At 40.2% G+C, this 16,612-nt stretch overlaps 1 protein-coding gene across 1 annotated transcript in view; it reads right to left on the minus strand.

The window, feature by feature from the left end:
- LOC122791455 (mucin-6-like) overlaps positions 1 to 16,612 on the minus strand; it is a 1,068,266-nt gene that overhangs the window by 494,284 nt on the left and 557,370 nt on the right. The window lies entirely within an intron of this gene.

The raw sequence follows: 16,612 nt of genomic DNA on the forward strand, positions 1-16,612 counted from the left end.
TAATAAGAAATGCAGTGTATTTCATTAAACAGTATTGCATGGGAAACTTGCAAAGCATTTTCTGCAGCACTGCAGCATAAAAAGCTGAAACTTTTTTTTAATAAAAGTTAGATTTTATAACTGTCCCAGCAATATCCTTTTTATGGCTATTTATGTAATGCTTGACCTCACAGCCAATAATCAGCTCACTGTTTGGAATAACAGAGCTACAAACATCTCTGTGTTTGATAAGTTGGACAACGGCTGCAGGTCTCAGGAGTCTGCAAGTATACTCCTGCAGGAGTTTATGAACAATGGCATCCAGTGGCAGTAGCTGACTTTCTCGGCTCTGATGTTGAATGTTGAACTCAAGTAAATGTTCCACTACACACTAAAGTTTCATAAAAATCATATGCAATTTGGAAATTAAGCTAATTTTAGCAGACTGTGATGCTGCAGTCAAAAAATATAAAATTAAGGCTGGACACATGTCCAGGGTTCTGCTAATGACCTTCCCAAGGCTCAGTCATCTGGTAGGCATGTGCCTAACCATTTTGAGGAGGTTAGTGTCTGGACAAAGCTAATTCTTGCAGTTTTTGTCATCTTTGTGCATTGGAACTGAAATGACAATTCACATCTGATATGATTTCTTCAGCTTGTGATCATAGTGCTTTTACACCAGCCTTACCACATACATCTGCCAGATGGCACAGGCACCCCATGTTAATAATGGTGGCCTTCCCCTCCTTTAAGCAAGATAGCACAGAAATGTGCTTTATAATCACTGAGGCAGTAGCTTCATTCTGACAATGAGGTCCCAGAACTTCCCTTCCAGTGCAGGTTGCCTTTGCTGTTTGACATATTTTCCTGAGAACATCTTGATCCTCTCCACATTTTTCAGAAATTTCAGGATGTGTTCTCCAGCAACACATGGCAAGTTGTGTTTAGCAAAGATTGACAGAAAAACAACCTATGTTTCAATAACCTTTGCATTTGTTAAAATCTGAGGTCCAAAGAAGTCTGTCATATTCTTACCAGCTGCATGTTTGCAATTCTGTGTTTCTCACTGTTGGCATGTCGCTGCAGATCATGTCATCCACCGTGATGAATTGTGAAATCTGTGCTGCAGGTCTTGCAGAAACATGTTCAACTCCATGTCTTTTCACAGAAACCCAGTCCAATGCACTTGCCCAGCTTAGCTAAAAAACTGTGCATCTCCTTCTGTCATTTGTTGATACAAGCAGTCTGTATCTAGTAGGTTTGTAAAACAAGGGTGTTAATAAACAAAGACAAAGAAATAGGACTATACTGCAAAATAAAACAAAAAGGTGGCAGAACTGTCTCCTCAAATCAAAGAAATGAGGCAATAGGCCCACGACCTACCCACATCACTGGAAATGTGCATCCTCTTTACCAATTTATCCTGCTCGTCTCTGCTCCTTTTGTTCAGTATAAAGGTCTGCATGATCAGATGACATGCACTTTAGCTTGTTGAAGGTTTGTCACTGACTTAAGTCTCCATGACAGCACTTGCAGTCTTCTGATGCTCACTTGCATACCGAACAAGTGTTGTAGAAGGGAAAGTATGATTTTAATTGCAAAGATGACATTTGCGGTATGCTCAAAAAACTCTAGGTTCTATTTTTAAATCCATGTTAAAGATGAACAGACCCAGCTTTACAAATGCACTTGCAGAACACTTCTGCAAACGAAGTGTGATACAGACCTGCAGAAACACTATGTACCTAAGCCGTTGCAATGAATATATAAACTTCTGCATATATAATCATTTCAATACCACCTTGTACTTCACTCTCCTGTCACCACTTCAGATGCATTCTAGGTCTGCCCTACATACACTGGTCTGTACCTGGCAATGGTGCCAGAGCAATATAGCTTACAGTCTAAAACTTATGAATACAAACTATGGCTCTCAGTACTTTTACAGATAATGTGACATTCATAAAAGGCATAACATGAGGCAACTGGGACATAAATATGTGAATAAACATGAAACTTAACTAATGTCTTTTCAGGATTAACTTAAAAAAATCAAGTAGGTAGCAGTAAAATGAGTCAAAATACGGCAGCCTCCACAAAATCAGCAAGTTACTTCAGTCACGGGTATGACCAAACAGTGCAAGATGTCACATCATTAAGGAAAGAGAAAAGTCGAACACACCATACCCCAATAAGGGACATTTGTAAAAAAAGAAATCCTACTATCCTACTTTAACATCTAAAATATTTTCTGCTTAAAAACCTCAGCTTTGGCCGGCTAAGAACTTGCTGTATTCAACTGGACGTATAAGAGAATTTAAGTACCTTTATCTGCACTTTTTTTTTCAAAAAAATACAGTATTTAAATTGATTTTAACTGTGTGTTGCAGGAATATTAACTGAACTGGAAGTTAGTCAGTGTTTGCTGAATTTTGTTATTTGCTAGTAATTACAGGTGTGGGGGTAGCCACATTCTTTGATTTCCTGTCCTTGCCTATTTAAGTGGTACAGTGTGAAATATTTTCTGCTTAAAACCTCTGCTTTGGCCGGCTAAGAACTTGCTGTATTCAACTGGACGTATAAGAGAATTTAAGTACCTTTATCTGCACTTTTTTTTCAAAAAATACAGTATTTAAATTGATTTTAACTGTGTGTTGCAGGAATATTAACTGAACTGGAAGTTAGTCAGTGTTTGCTGAATTTTGTTATTTGCTAGTAATTACAGGTGTGGGGGTAGCCACATTCTTTGATTTCCTGTCCTTGCCTATTTAAGTGGTACAGTGTGAAATATTTTCTGCTTAAATCCTCAGCTTTGGCCGGCTAAGAACTTGCTGTATTCAACTGGACGTATAAGAGAATTTAAGTACCTTTATCTGCACTTTTTTTTCAAAAAATACAGTATTTAAATTGATTTTAACTGTGTGTTGCAGGAATATTAACTGAACTGGAAGTTAGTCAGTGTTTGCTGAATTTTGTTATTTGCTAGTAATTACAGGTGTGGGGTAGCCACATTCTTTGATTTCCTGTCCTTGCCTATTTAAGTGGTACAGTGTAAAATATTTTCTGCTTAAAAACCTCAGCTTTGGCCGGCTAAGAACTTGCTGTATTCAACTGGACGTATAAGAGAATTTAAGTACCTTTATCTACACTTTTTTTTTCAAAAAATACAGTATTTAAATTGATTTTAACTGTGTGTTGCAGGAATATTAACTGAACTGGAAGTTTTGACTCTGCTCTTCAGTTAGTCCCACCCACCCTCCCTGTTTTTGTTTTGTTGTTAATCTTAGTGGCCTTGAAACTGCCCACCCCTCTTGTAAATTTGTGTTTGGAAACTCCTTCTGGGCCCATCTCATTTGCTCACTCAACTGAGTGCAGTGAGATCATATTCTGATTTCAGGCACTCCTACTGTGTACAAAGAGCATTTGGGAAACAGAAAAAAAAATTAAGCTCGTTTCCTGCCTTTCCTGTTAAGTGGTATAGACTATCTGTAGGCTTCTGTGCCCCCAAGCCCTTCTGTGTTGGAGGGAAGCCTTCTAGCTTAGTTTTTTTTTTCTTATAACTAGCCAGTTTTCTAGTTTCAGCACTCAAATCTGTTTCTTTGATCTCAGCACTTGCTCAGAAAAAAAAAAAGTCATCTGCTTTTACTGTACTTGTGTTTCTAATTACTTTATTTTACTTTTGCATCATCTTAAAAGTACTCAATTGTATTTATTACTGCTTGGTGTAACTCATTCTAAGCCTTTTGGTTTAAACACTTGGGATTCGGACCAGTTGTTTTGCACTGAGAGGGTTTGTGGTCTGCACTGTAGTGGCAGAACAGGTAGCTTACATCCTTCTAGGTTGGGAACTGCTGATTGAGGGCTCAGTGTCTGTTATTCTAAAAGTGTATTAATTCTGGTTTAAGCACTTGGGCTTTCAGGCCAGTTATTTTACATTAAGAGGGTTTGTGGTCTGCACTCTTGTGGGAGGAGAGGCTGGACTCTGCCCTTCTGAGCTGGGAATTTCTGGTTAAAAGCTTATAGTGCATGCATATCTGAACTGCTTCTTACTGAAGTTGGTGTGCCTTGTTTGCTGTGGCATAGACTGGATTCGGGCCTGCTGGATCTAGCTTTGTTTGTGTAACTTGAGCACTAATCCAGGCATTCTGGTTAAAGGCTTATAGTGCATGCATATCTGAACTGCTTCTTACTGAAGTTGGTTTGCCTTGTTTGCTGTGGCATAGACTGGATTCGGGCCTGCTGGATCTAGCTTTGTTTGTGTAACTTGAGCACTAATCCAGGCATTCTCTAAAGTATTCAAATGTATTTATTACTGCTTGGTAGTAACTTGATTAAAGTGTAGCTATCTTTCTAAGTCTTCTGGATTAAGCACTTGGGCTTCAGACCAGTTGTTTTACATTAAGAATGTTTGTGGCATGCACTGTGGTGGCAGGACAGGTAGCTTTCATCCTTCTAAGTTGGGAACTGCTGATTGAGAGCCCAGTGTCTGTTATTCCTAAAGTGTATTAGTTCTGGTTTAAGCACTTGGGCTTCAGGCCAGTTATTTTACATTAAGAAGGTTCGTGGTCTGCACTCTTGTGGGAGAAGAGGCTGGACTCTGCCCTTCTGAGCTGGGAAATTCTGGTTAAAGGTTTATAGTGCCTGAATATTTGAACTGTGTCTTACTGAAATTGGTACACCTTGTTTGCTGTAGCATAGACTAGATCCAGGCCTGCTGAATCTAGCTTTGTTTATATGCTTGTTGTTTGTTTGCTTGTTATTTCCCTGGAACGCTAATTCCACCTAATACGCGGCTTCTCAGTGCTTCTGTAGATCACTAGTGATATCTGCATTGCTTGCTGTACTTATTTCCTTGTTTCACTTGAAAGAAAGTTACTGTTTGTCGTTTTTGCATTTAAGTTACCTGTAACACATTGCACTTAAGTTATCTGGCACTTGCTCGCTAAAGCAATTATGTAAGTCAGCACTAAAAATTAAAAGCACTACACCCTCACTCCCCACTGGCCCTTGTTTTCAATTATTAAGGAATTCCCAATACTATTCCAGCATGTCCAAAGGTCAGTTGTCAATCTCCTCTCCGGTCCAGCTGGTGAATCTGGGAATATTGAGGCAATGTTACAACTGCCTCATGTACACAGAAAACCCTCTCCTCCTCCCAACAAATTCCAACACATGTGAGAGATGCAACCATATAGCCAAACTGGAGGCTAAGCTCTCTCAACTCAGTACTGGCATAACCAATCAGGAGGAGAAGGAAACCACACTCACTACAATTCCAGTCTCACATAGACCTACCACGACAGCAAACCAAACACATAATCACACAAAAACATACTTGGAGGCTCTAAATAAAGATCTGCCTAAGCAGCAGAGACCTCCAAAGCAGACACCCAAGCAACCGCTACCCCAAAACAAAACACGTGCAACACATATCTGACAAAGCCAGTGTGCCGAACAGTCACAGCCCTTTAGACTAAACAGCACACCTGATACACTTGTAATAGGTGACTCTATCGTCAGGCACACTGACGTCCCGCTCACCAGGCTGAACAAGGAGAGGGTCATGGTGAGGAGCCTGTCGGGCGCTAGGATTCGCCACATAACACAAGCACTCAGGTCACTCCAAGGCAAGTACAAATATGACTCAGTCATTGTCCATGCTGGTGTGAATGACCTGAGACGTACCTCCCTGGACTACATGAAAAGAGACATAAAGGAGCTCTCTGAGCATGTAGCCCAGGCCGGTATGACCCTGACCTTGAGTAGCATCTTACCCTCACCAAGAATGATGCCACAATATGAAAACAAGATGATCAATTTCAACAACTGGCTTAAGTACTGGTGTCATTCAAAGGGGATCCAATGCCTGTCAGCTTGGGATGATATGCTCGACAAGCCACGATGCTTCGCTAGGGACGGCTTGCACCTGTCACACCTGGGCTTTTGGATATTGGCAAAGGCTCTTGCTAACCCCATAGTGCCTTTTTTAGGCAAGGCTCAAAAGACAAACCCATATCCATAGGTATCACAAGGGATAAGAAACTAAGAGTAATGCTACTCAACGCCAGAAGTCTAAACCTCAAGATGCACGCACTCGAAACTCTCCTTAGCATGGAGAACATCGATATCTATGCTGTAACAGAAACCTGGTTCAGGGCTCCCGAGAGCACCCCAGTACTACCAGGTTATACCTCATACCATGCTTTTCGGCCCCAAAACTTGGACGAACCACAAAAGGAGGGGGAGTATCGATATTCATGAAAGATACCCACACCTCCAGGTTGGTGGCAAAGCACGAAGCATCAGAGACTATCCATGTGCAACTAACAGTGGGTAAAACTGCCTTCCAGTTTATAGCCTGCTACAGACCACCCTCCCAAACCCAAGAACCCCACTCGGCCTTTCCGAGAACACTGGAAAATATGAAGGTCTCTCCAAACACCATTATATTGGGCGACTTCAACTACCCAAACAAAGACTGGGAGCATTACTCTAGCTCCAACACCCTAGCCCAAAGGTTCCTAAAATTTATAAACTCAAATGCTATGGAACAACTTATTACCACTCCCACGAGAGGGGAAAACATACTGGACCTGATCATCACCAACATGGGGACTCTATGCTCCAGACCAGAAGTGTATCCCTCACTGGTAAGATCAGACCATAAACTAATCTCACTGGATATTCACATCCCGACCACACCCCCTGCCCAGAAAACCACAGTGAAAAACTTCTCTAAAGCAAATTTCACACTCCTCAAAACCGAGGTGGAATCCTTCAAAGCCCCCGGGCCTGTGGAAAATATGGCCCAGACCGCAGAATCCTTTATAAACGCATTCTATGAACACCTTCAGGAATGCATGGATCATGCGATCCCAAATAAAACCAAGACCCAATCCTCCAAAGGCAGACGTCCTGTCTGGTGGACCCCAGCCATAAACAAACTATACAATAGAAGGAGGTAGCTACTAAATGATAGAGCAAAATCCCAAAAAGGGAAGGCATCACTAATCAGTATTAGCAAAAAACTACGGGCACTCATAAAATTGTCTAAGGCCAGCTTCGAGAGAAAAATTGCACAGGACACTAAGGATAATCACAAGGCATTCTTTAGTTATGTTAGGAACCTGGATGGTAATTCCCAGATATGCTCAGAATTAGTCCAAAATGACAAAATACACTGAACCCACAGACATTGCCAACATCCTAGCTGACAGATTCAGCGCAAACTCCCCCCCCCTCCCCACCAAAAGGGCAAATATCTATCCCAGCAGAGTGCTGCCCCCCTGACATCTCAGATGCTCAGGTAAGAGCTGCCCTCTCCAAAGCAAAAAACACAGCATCAATGGGACCAGACGGTGTCCCGGGCTGCGTCCTACATGAACTCCAAGAAGAGCTAAACCCAAACATAAAACTACTGTTCAATCTCAGCCTTACTACAGGATATATGTGCCCAAAGAGTGATGTAAAGCAACAGTGGTCCCTCTCCATAAAGGTGGTGCCTCAATGGATCCTGGAAACTATCGCCCCATAAGCCTGACTAGCTTGGTCTGCAAAGCTATGGAAAGGATCATCATGGACCTCATAAATAAAGATATTGGGAACCTACAGACACTGGATCCTACCCAGTTCGGCTTTGTTAAGGGCAGATCCTGCCTCTTAATCCTGGTTGATTTCTTTGAAACAGTCACCAAGGCCATTGATGAGGGGAAGGTGGTCCACACAGCCTACCTGGACCTCGCAAAAGCCTTCGATACAATACCCCACTCGGGCATTATAGATAAGCTCACCAGCTTAAATATAAACCCCTATGTCACTAGATGGATTGCAAACTGGCTCAAGGACAGAACCCACATGGTTAGAATTGCTGGAGCCATGTCAGACTCCAAACCAGTTACAAGTGGTGTCCCACAAGGCTCAGTCCTGTGACCTCTCTTGTTCGGTATATATTTCTCGGAGGTACAGGCCAACACGGAAGGACTGTGGTTGAACAAGTTCGCAGATGACTGCAAACTGGGCGCCATAATCGACTCTCCAGCCGACACAAGCATCCTCCAAAAGGGCCTCATAGAAACAGACAACTGGTGCCAGAGCCATGGCCTCAAGCTAAATGCCAAAAAGTGTATAGTCATCCCCTTTGGCAAAAACAAAGTGCCCACAAATTACCACATAGGTGGTAATCCATTAAGTACAGAAGAAGTAATTAGGGACCTGGGGACCCAAGTTGATAGCAATCTCTCATTTGACAACCACATGGCCAAAGTGGTTAGAAAAACATTTTATATAGCCCACCTAATCATGAAGGGATTCAAATCTAGATCAGGGGAGGTCATCGTGCCTCTTTACTCATCCCTCATCAGGCCCTTAATTGAGTACAATGCCCCTTTTGGGATGTACCTTACCAGACACCTGCAGCAACTGGAAAGACCCCAAAAGTACCTCACCAAGAGGATCAAAGGGCTCAAACAGATGCTATATGCTGCCCAGTTAAAGAAACTCCAGCTCTACTCAGTGGCATACTGCCTGTTCAGAGGCGATCTGTGCCTGACGTATAAAGCCATGTCCAACCCTGAATTAATGGACATGCTGCACCTCAGAAAATCCAAATCCCATCGAGCTACACGCTCGAGAGACTTGAACCTCAGCGCTGAAATAAATAGGACATGCTGGAGGGATAGATTCATAACCCAGAGGCTCCCTTCACTCTGGAATAAAATCCCAGTCCAGGTTAGGCAGAGTCCCTCATTGACTCTCTTCAAGAGGAATCTTGATGAGTGGATGGGAGATCGTAGGTTTACCCCGGGTATCACTTCTGTGTCACTGTTAGACAGAGGCACAGTATACTAACCTCGAAAAAGGGCATAGCAAAATAAATTTAAAATGGGTGGCGAAAGCCAAACACATTCTGGCTAGGCCTATAAATGCCCTAGGGCAGATAGCCTAGTATGAACCTATGAACCTAAATATCATTCTTAAGCTACAACAGAAATGCAGTTATAAATATAAAGAAAATATATAGGTAGCTAAGTATGGCTGCAGTGATACACACATGAAAGTGTTCAGTTTTCTGTTTTGGAAAAAGTACTGCAAAATAATGGAACAATGCAATAAAAAATATAATCAGTATAAAACATTGCAAAGTACTCTTACAATCTCACATCTCAACTTCTTTGCTGAAGGGGGAGGCAAAGTACTATAACCAGGGACAATCTTTTACTCACAATTCATTTAAAAATATTACAGAACAGATTTTGCATCAGCCCTACATTTTCCAAACATAAAATTGGCATAAACCCCAGCATGCATTACACTACATTTTCTGGACAAGTTTTACATTGAAGAATGGCATTTAGTGACGAGCACAATTCATTTAAAATGTGAATACAACAGTCTGTATCAACCTACATGTTTCTCCATGGCAAAAGCCCAAAACTAATTTAATACATCAATAAATAGAACAGCTTTTGCATTAAAATACATTTGCTAAGCAATACTCAGTATGAAGCATTACTGACTGCATCATAATTAATTACTGAACACATGCTATAGCAATCTCCATTTTCTGGAAATTACAAAACATTAGAATAGTATTTCTGGCAAGACTAATTCATTCAAAAAGTTACAGAACAGGTTTGCTTCAATCTACATTTTCTTCGCAATACTGCATGAAACAACTCTAGTCTGGCGGCCTTTCTCCAAAGCCCACATGGCCAACATTGAGACTGAAGTGCAATTATTAACTGCTCTGTAATTCCTTCAAAAGGTTACTAGAACATAAATATCAACCTACATTTGTTACACAATAAGCATGACACTCTAGAATGGCATTTCTGATCAGTATCCATCTAAAAAAGAAGGTGCACCTAACTCAAAAGTTAAAATGACAGCCCGCACATGCTTAAGCAAACAATTCACAGTTAGTTGGACTACCCAGTTGGACTTTCCAGGTAAGCAAATGCCAATAAAATAAATAAAATCTGCAATATATTTACTGGAAAAAGACTAAATGACATTATTCAAATGCAGTTATTTCAATAAAAAACATGCTCTTTAGCACCAGCTTTTCCAACCCCTCCATATCCTCTCCCAGCTGCAATTCTGTAAACTCAGCAAATCAGGGACAGGTCTGAGCAGAATCAGAAACATCCAGAAATTAGGAAAGTTTAAAATATTGCTACTATTACCTTGAGACATTGACAGAATATGAGAATGTGAATTAGTACACATTTTCTGAAGTGACAGAAGTCTATAATTGTAATTCTTGTCATTATTTATTAAGTGTAATTTACTATCTTTTCTCTAAACGTCACCAGTTTTAAAAGGGATTGAAAGGGACAGATCTAACACTGGAGTCAAATCAGGGGCAGATGAAAGGTTCAGTTACACAAAACCTCTACCCCATGAAACTATCATTATGGGAAATCCCAATGTAGATTCGTCTACATGTACTTCAAAAAAAAAAAAAAAAAAAAAACACAAACCATATTAACCTCCATGGTTTCACACAAATTATGCAAACACCTACAAGAATTGATAAATCACAAAGAGAATGTATACTACACTTGATACTAACCAACACACCTTCCTTCTCACTTAATTCTAGCTGTCTCCCAGACAGCCTTAGTGATCATCTCCCAACCTATCTTCTTAGGAGGAAAACTAATCCAACTAAACAGATAACTTACCAACTCATTAGGAATAAAAAGAACTTCAACCATCAAACCTAATATTAGCCCTTAACCTTTGCAGTGGGGCATCTCTAAAACATCTTCCTCTGGTTAAAGCCACTGAATATTTCAAATCTACTTTCCTAAACATCCTAAACAAATTATCCCCACTAAGAACAATTAGCATCAAAGCCAGTTATGCCCCATGGTTATCCAAAGAAACTAAATCATTATTAAAACAAAGTGATAAAGCATGGCATCTCTGGCAAAAAGACAAATCATAGACAACAAAGCAAGCATATAAAGAACTCAGAAATATACCCCCCCAAAAAAACAAATTAAACAGGATAAGATTCATTTTTACAATAATATTCAAATTAAACACCAAAATAAGCCAAAAAAGTTTTGGACAACTAATAGAGTCCTACATCCTGGAAACAACAGCACTCCAACCCCTTCAACCACAGACAAGGTAAATCCGATAGCAACACAATTTAACAAACACTTCACTGAATTAATATTAGCACTAGCAAATAACACTTGCAACCAAATTTCAGACATACGCATAACACTAACAGCAACTCTTTCTCCCTCCAACCTGTCTCAACAAACTTAATAAAAAAAATCTAAAAAAACTCCAGCCTACAACCCTAGCAGCAGACAATCTACCAGCAGAGTATCTTAAATTAGCAGCTGATGCAATTTCATACCCAGTATCTAGTCCAATAAATAGATCTATCACTGAAAAACAAATACCAGCAAGCTGGAAAATATCCCATTTTGTTCCACTACACAAAGGGGACAGCTCAACAGAACTATCCAATGACAGACCGACTGCTATCCTGTCTCCACTTTCTAAAATCCTAGAAAGATGCATTCATACTCGTACTCAAATCATGAACTATCTACTTAATAACCACCTTGTATCCAAATTCCAGTGTGGTTTTTGGCCTTACCATAGCACCTCCTCTGCCCTATTGCCCTTTACTCATATCACTAATCAGCAAAGGAGCTAAGGCAATATAATGTCCTCTGTCTTCCTAGACCTATCAAAAGAATTCGATATGGTCTCCCACAACAAACTTTTAAAAGTTCCCTAAGAACTCGACCTTAGCCCCTCAACAATCACCTGGTTCAAAGAATATCTAACAGGGCGATAACATGCAGTAATATGGCAACAGAACTACCTGTCAACCTGGGAGTCCCACAAGGCTCCATCCTAGGTGCACTACTTTTCATCCTGTTCACCAATAGACTGTACACTGCCACTGGGCACGCCTCCCTCATCCAATATGTGGATGACACAGTATTAATATGTGGTACATTTACTCTGCAGCAGATACAACTACTAACACAAGTAGTCTCTCTGAAGTAGAAACATGGCTTTCAGAAGCTCAACTATTTTTAAACCCAAGTAAGACCAAACTTATGCTCTTTTACTCAGGAAGAGCCTCAGATCCCCCTTCATACTTTTCCATCACATCTGCAAACCAGACTATCATTACCCCTGTATCCCAGACCAAACTACTAAGTGTCGTGATCAATTCCACCTTAAAATTTGATCTACATATAGCCCACACAATAAAAAAGTTCATAAGACTCAGTAGTCTGTACAGAAATAAGCAGTATCTAACCAAAAGTACAAGAGGCAAAACTGCAACATCCCAACTAATCTCAACATTCCTCTATGCCTCACCTATCCTCACTAACAAAAAAATCTGACTTCGCAAAATTAGAAAGCTGCTACAATAAGATCACCAAATTCACAACGGACCATAACTATAGATCTCACCAATTCCTAGCATTCAAAGAATTAAACTGGCTCAAGCTACCTAATCTGTTAACATATAACCAACTTATTACTGCACACACATTCAATCAACCAGAAAATAAAACCTTGCCCTACAAAACCTAGTACTTTCTTATAGTAGCAAACATTCCCTATGCTCAAGTAATAAATCATTACTAGCTGTAACCAAAGATAACAACTCAGCATTACATTACCTCTACTCTACCGATACAGTTAAATTTGGGAACTCATTGCCCACTGATCTAGCATTTATTTATTTATTTATTTATTTTACATTTGTTAACCGGGAGAGTCCGACTGGATACATGTCCATTTTCAGTGGAGGCCCGGGGAGAAAAGCTCCAGGTACATAACATACATATGAACATTGTTAATGCAAAAAAGGAAGATAGCTGAGTTCTAAATACAATATAAAGATACATCACATCTTGGGAAAAAAATAACAGCAGCATATAAAAAAACATAGGTCAGTTACAAAGGCGAGGCGCCTTGTTAAAAAGCGGTTAAGGATAGTGAGGTAAGAGAAGGGTAAATGATAGTGGTTAATCAGGTTTGGAACAGGGACATTGCCAGAGAGTATTGAGATGGGGTTTAAGCTTTTTTTTGAATTGTAGGAGTGAAGGTTCTGAGGTGAGCATGGTTGGTAGGGAGTTCCACATTTTACCTACAAAGTTTGAGAATAGAGAATCCCCAGCAGAATTATTGGCTTTGGTAGTTTGAGCTAAGATCTTATTGGAGGAGCGTAAAGATTGCAGGTTAATATAGGGGTGAATGATGTTTTTCAGAGCTGGTGTTTTCTCTGGGTGATACAGCATCTGGTGAGCCGTTTTGAGTTGGTTGAAATGGAGTTGGCTGGAAAACTCTAACCACCCTAGTTGCTTCAAGTTAGTGCAGTGGTGCGTTCTAAAGGTGGAATTTGTGGCAAATCTAGCTATGTGATTGTAACAAGAAGCAAGTTTGTTAAGGGTTGTCTTGTTTAGGTTTGTACAAAGGGGGAGGCATAGAAAAGAGTTGATAGTAGGTGTGTGCTGGCAATTGTAATTTTAGCGTGAGGAGTGAGAAAGTGTTTTACTTTAGAGAGAGCCAAGCTTTTTATTGACGGTTTTGATGGTTAGATTGAAATGGGTGTCAAATTTAAGGGAGTTATCAATGGTAACACCTAATAGCTTTGTGTGAGCTTCTGGTGATATAGTGATTCCATTGGAGGATGTAATAGAGAAGGTGGGGGGAAGAGTCTTGTTAGTGGGTGAGAAAGTAAGTAGTTTTGTTTTGTTGGGGTTGAGAACTAGTTGACGACTTGAGAACCATTTTTCTATTAGGTTGAAGGTGCCTTGGGTTGAAGCAGTGAGGTCTGCCAGGTTGGAGGCAGTGCTGATGATAGTCGAATCATCTGCATATTGAATGCATGTGGCATGGGGGGGTGATTGTGGGCAGGTCATTAACAAAGATGGTGAAGAGAAGAGGGCCAAGAATAGATCCTTGGGGAACTCCAAGTGTAACAGGTAGGCATGTGGATAATTTGTCCTGCCATAGAACAGCCTGTTGCCTATTGGACAGGTAGGACTGGAACCATTTCAGCGTGGAATTGCTGACTGATAGTTTTTTTAATGTATGGAGGAGTTGAATGTGGTTCACCATTTCAAAGGCCTTGGAGAGGTCTAAGAAAAGAGCAGATGATAGTTTATTATTGTTTCTGAAGTTATTGATGGTATTAGAAAAGGATAGTAGGGCTGATGTGGTACTGTGATTTGGCCTGAAGTCATGTTGGGAGTTGGCTAGAATTTTATTTTTGGTGAGGTGTTCCATCAGTTGTTTGTGGACACACTTTTCCATAATTTTGGCCAGGTGTGAGAGTATAGCTATAGGTCTGTAGTTGGTTAGCTCTAGTGAGCTACCACCTTTATGGAGAGGAGTAATGTGGGACATTTTCCATATGGAGGGGATGAAGGCTTCTGACAAGGTACGGTTTATGATTATGGAGACGGGATAGGAAATGGCCTCAGCTGCTTTTTGCAGAAACTCAGCTGGGAGAAGGTCAGCTGCTAGCTTAGTGGGTTTTAGTTTTTTAAGAAGAGATGTTATAGAGGATATGGGTACTGGATCGAAGGTAAATAGATGATCTGATGTAGTTGTAGTAATCTGCTGGCATGGGTAGTGGAGTGGGCTGGTTGTTTGTTTGAATTGTGTGGCCAGGGATTGTATAGTTTCTGTGAAGAAACTATTGAATGTGTTAGCAATGTTTACAGGGCACTGTTGTTTGCAAGTTGTTGGAGTGGGGGTGGTTGCCTGGCCTGGGTGCAGGAGCTTTGTTTAAGCCTGCCCAGAATTTTTGTGGCAAAGCAAATATCCTTTTTTTTTAAAATAAGCAGCTGTTTAAAAAAACACTCAAATCACACTTGTTGAATTCAAGACTATGCACATGTACTGGTCCTGTCTAGTCTTCTCAGCTTATCTTTCACTCAGATGTCCACAATCTACCATCCTACACATTTTTACCTTGACTACAAGTATATCCTGGTCTACGCAGTAAGTACTCACTCAATCAGCTACTATTCCTATTGTAAAACTACAGCAGAAAACTCCACTTTGGGGTCCAAACTAGAGGACTTTGGAGTCTTTATTTCTTAATCTCAGTAAACGATGCTCAGTTTAAAATGGTTGATTAATAAGTAATTAAGATGCTACCATTTCTGTATATAATGCATTGTAATTATGCAACACTTTCTGTGCTATCTGATATGTAAAAAAAAAAAAAAAAATTGTAAAACTTTCTTTTTTATATGTGCATATTTCTGTACTAGCAGATACGTAAAAAACATAAATTGTAAACTTCTCTTTTTTTATATATGGAGCTTTTCTCCTCGGGCCTCCACTGAAAAAGGGACCTCTTTGCAGTTGGACTTTCCCAGTAAACAAATATGAAATAAAAATAAAATAAATAAAATGACTGGTGAATGCGTAGGTAAAATATGTAAAGTAAATAAAAAATAGACAAATACTGACTTTACAGACAAATCCTGAATCTGTCTTAGCAGTCTGCGCCATACAATGTACACACTTCGCTCCGCTCTGCCCAATTAACTGAACAAAGCAGCTGCATCTCCACAACAAGTACACGACTCTCTCAAATGTAGAACACAAATAATCAAAACAATAAAATATAATCCAAACAAACCAAAGGGTAGAGCTCCCAGCAAAATCAGTCAGCAGCCCAGCAGCAGAACCACGACAATCCAACTGGCAAAGCAAATATCATCTCTTTTGAAATAGTGGGACTAACAGTTCTTTTTGCTCAGGTTGTTAGGTGGTCTGGTGTATTGTCATTGTTCTCTGGTTTGATGCGCTGTAGTAGCAACTCACATTTGGCATCTCATCGTCCCTCTGGTCTATCCACAAATCCTCAGTAGACCACAATGAAGAACTTTCCTTTTCCTTGCTGGCAAATCCCAAAAATGTAAATGTTCTCAGCACCCTGCAATATCTTTTTTGAAGGTATTGCAGTAGTGTGAAAACTGTAGCGGCACACGGTTGGCCAACTTTTGTGCTTCGCCAATGGCTCCCTTTGCCATAGGAGCAGTTATTTGATTGGTTCATAAACTGCAATGCTGACTGGTTGTAATTGCAGTATATGAGCCAATCAAAAATTGCAAATTGGAGGCAACACTGTTTAGTGTGGAACAGTGAGCTCTGTGAATCTTAAACGTGGAGCATTCCGTACAATCCGGAGCACTTGGCTACTAATTTTCAAACATTAAAGTAGATCATCTCTTTCCTGCTCCTGATGTTTCAGTATATCAGCACTAGCTATGTCACATTTTTCTGCCCTTATCTGCAGTTTGCTGAACTTGAAGAAGCATGAGGTAAATGCTTTTATTTTTACTTTGATATCTACCACTTCTCTGAGTTTGTATAACCCTGCAGTTAGCATATAAAGTTGAGAGGTGACAGTTTGCACATTCTTTCTTAAAAGTTTCCTTTGACAGATTTTCATTTTTTGTTCTAGAGCACTATACTCAATATATAATTAAAGTATTCCTGTAATACATTTTTACTTTCTTGCCTGGTAATGTGCTTCTCTGTGTCAAACAGTCTTGCAACAAAAAGACATGAAGCAGAACTCTATGTGGAATGCAGTTAATGAATTACAAAGGCGTGC

Source organism: Protopterus annectens, chromosome 17.part0 (genome assembly GCF_019279795.1).
Source record: "Protopterus annectens isolate FY-2018-M chromosome 17.part0, PAN1.0, whole genome shotgun sequence".
Classification (NCBI taxonomy): domain Eukaryota; kingdom Metazoa; phylum Chordata; order Ceratodontiformes; family Protopteridae; genus Protopterus; species Protopterus annectens.